This window comes from Urtica dioica, chromosome 7 (genome assembly GCF_054948205.1).
Source record: "Urtica dioica subsp. dioica isolate 48M chromosome 7, U.dioica_male_clone48M_v1_H2, whole genome shotgun sequence".
NCBI lineage: Eukaryota > Viridiplantae > Streptophyta > Magnoliopsida > Rosales > Urticaceae > Urtica > Urtica dioica.
In genome coordinates this window covers 22,147,251-22,150,254 of record NC_142762.1, presented here as the reverse complement: position 1 = coordinate 22,150,254, position 3,004 = coordinate 22,147,251, and the positions used below count along the sequence as shown (strand labels likewise).

The window sequence follows — 3,004 nt, the reverse complement described above, 5'->3', positions numbered from 1 at the left end:
AAATAAAAGGCTGAATGAAACTTGTTATATTGAATTGCTTAATTGAAAAATAAAAATTATACCTAAATGGTCCATAATACACATAATACACAGAATAAAAAAATTGTTATAGCAATTCACAAGTTCAAGCGATTGGTCTCGTGTAATACAACATCAAACTATTCGATGCCCATGTAAAAAATATAATTCAATTATACTACTAAGAACCTCAAGGACACTCGTATCACCAAATATAACACACCTTTGATTGCGTGGATCGACATTGAAAGTCAAGCGAGTGAGTGATTAAATTTCGGTTAACACGAGTAAAATAATAATACCTAACAAAAAAAAACACCCTAAAACAGTGGTTTTATATAAGGCTCAGAAAAGCAGAGAATTTACAGTTTGATTTTAAAGGAAGAGACCATCAGTCCTCGTCCATGGAGATCTTCTGCTTCTTCCATTTATAAGCAGCTTCCAAGATCTTCAGATTGGTCGTCTGAGTTTCTTCGGGGAAGAGGTAATCTGTGAACTCTTCGAAGCTGCGAGACAAGTTAAAAGAATCGCATGTCAAACATCGATTCACACTCAATGGAACAAGTTAATTTCCTTTAGAGGAATATTAATAAACTATTGATTTGTAATACTTCAGTCATTTAATACATTTTTTTTTTGGAAATCATTTAATACATTCTTAGTTGACAAATACATTCTACGTTTCTTAGGGAATAGATTTCATTTATAAACTTATTTAAAGGACAAACATGCTACAAAACAAAATAGTTAGAATACCCATTTTGCTAGAACTATAGTTTAGAGACTAAAATGTCATTTGCTAAAGAAACCTAATGAAAAAAAAAAAAAAAAAAAAAAAAAAAAAAAAAAAACGAGTTCAGTGACATACCCAGCTGGACCATCCTCGCTGACTATTTGCCTCCTCTTTTTCAACTTCTTGGGAAGCTTTGACTGGACAGAATTTACGTCCCCGAGATCACCGAAACTCGCTTCAGTGTTTAGCCATTCTTCGAGAAGCATGGCTCTCTCCTCCTTCAGCTATGGCACAGATGTTCGGAAGTAATTCACAGCCTTCTCGAACAATCCTGATACACATGAATGTGGACAATAAGACACATGGTAATTAAAAAAAAAGGATAAACGATATACAGAGAGAATTGCTGGAACTTTCGAAATGTTCTACATTCGTTATATCCTAACAAGATGATAAAAGCAAATATTGAAACAAGGAATTCGACAGTGCAGAGAAAATAAAATTACCTTCCACAGCAACTCGGGCATGTCGAGTGCAGGTTGGTCAATGGCGAGTTCGAAAATGGCTCGCGCCCGCTCCGTCTCACAGAGGGATTTCTCCAACTCGGCGTATTTCGTCCATGCATAGCAGTTCTCAGGAGCCCACTCCAAGTACTTTTCGTACAGCTTCCGGCACCGGTCTATGTTCCCAATTTGCATCTCTATCTCAATATACTTCTTAAATATCTGTTAATCGTAAAGCCAAAACTGGATTCAGTACAGCTTCGAAACTAAACCGAACACTTGAATTTTTATTGGGTTAGTAATGATAAATATAGGCATTACCTTGTCTTTAGGAGCTTTTCCGATAGCCCTGCCTAAGATCATCCTCGCTCCTTTGAGATTGAGCTGTCGGATTTCAAACTGAGCAGCGAGCAGCCATACTTTAGCGAAAGAGAACTTGTTGTGAGGAATCAGATTAAGACATTCCCTGAAAGCATTGAAACATGGGTATTATTTATTTATTATCAACAACCAATAAGTCAGCCAGTTCATCAACAAATTGCAATTCTTGAAAAAGGAACAAAATTGCAAGCTTACTAATAATCATATATATATTTAACACCCGAAAATACAAACAAGAACATGCTTATTGCAATAAGTCAGCCAGTTCATCAACAAATTGCAATTCTTGAAAAAGGAAGATAATTGCAAGCTTACTAATAATCATATATATATATTTAAAACCTGAAAATACAAACAAGAACATGTTTAATGCAAGTTCATCAACAAAGTAAGAAATAGTAAAGCTGATTCTACCACTAATTATAACTTCAGTTTTTTATTCATACTTGTACACATCTCTTGTCCTCTCAACATCTCCAGCTTCAATCTCCTCGTACAAAGCATAATTAATCCTACAAAATCATCAAAAAACTAAAACTTGAGTACCTACACAAAGCATAGCATAACCGACTCATCTTTTTACTGGAAAAAAAAACAGCTCACCAAAGGTAAATATATCTCTGCCAGTACCGCTTCTCCTCAGCCGGAGGCACATTGGCGATGGCTCGCTCGTAAACTTCCCTGATCCTCTCTCGATCCCCGACGCTCTCCTCGAGCCGGATGTAATCGAACCAGGTATCGTAACCCATCGGGTTCTTCCTCACCTCGTTATAAAATTCATCACAGCCTCGATATAACAACATCAACAAAACAGAACTCAAAATTCGAATATAAGAACTTACACAATGAACCACACGGCCAAGTGACCAAAATCAACCAAATTCGTCCAAAAATTTAACCCAGCCAAGAAATCTGAAATCAAAGGACAAATTCAAGTCATAACCATCAAAATCGAGCTCAATGAACATCACAACCAAGCCAAAACCTCAGATTTCACTCCGAAATCAAAACCCCCAAATCAAACTCTCAACCCTAACTTTCGAAATTTTTGGCTGAGAATGAAATCTCCTTACCTTGCTCGCGAAATCAACTCCCGGACGTTACTTCTCTCGCTCTCCGGCGTCTCCTCGTGGGCGGCGCGCTCAGCAGATCGCGGCGGCGCTCGCTTCTTCTCAGCCCGCGCGCGCGTCCAGTGGCCCGGTCTCGGTGGCTGTCGGCCTCGCTCTTCCTCCGCGGGCTCACTCCCTCGCTCTCTTCCTCTCTCTCGGTCTCTCGGTCTCTCGGTCTCCCGGTCTCCATCGGCCGATACTCTTCTCTCGGCTCTCTCTCTCTCTCATTCTCTCGGTCTCTCTCTTTCCCTTTCTCTCTT

At 39.0% G+C, this 3,004-nt stretch overlaps 1 pseudogene across 1 annotated transcript; it reads right to left on the bottom strand.

Moving 5' to 3' along the window:
- Positions 1 to 223: 223 nt before the first annotated feature.
- On the bottom strand, positions 224 to 2,398 carry LOC149390416 (uncharacterized; annotated as a pseudogene). Its single transcript, XR_016300193.1, has 5 exons — positions 2,239 to 2,398; positions 2,082 to 2,147; positions 1,576 to 1,720; positions 887 to 1,476; positions 224 to 524 (listed from the first exon to the last, which is right to left on the bottom strand). The product of XR_016300193.1 is annotated as an uncharacterized LOC149390416 (transcript).
- Positions 2,399 to 3,004: the final 606 nt, after the last annotated feature.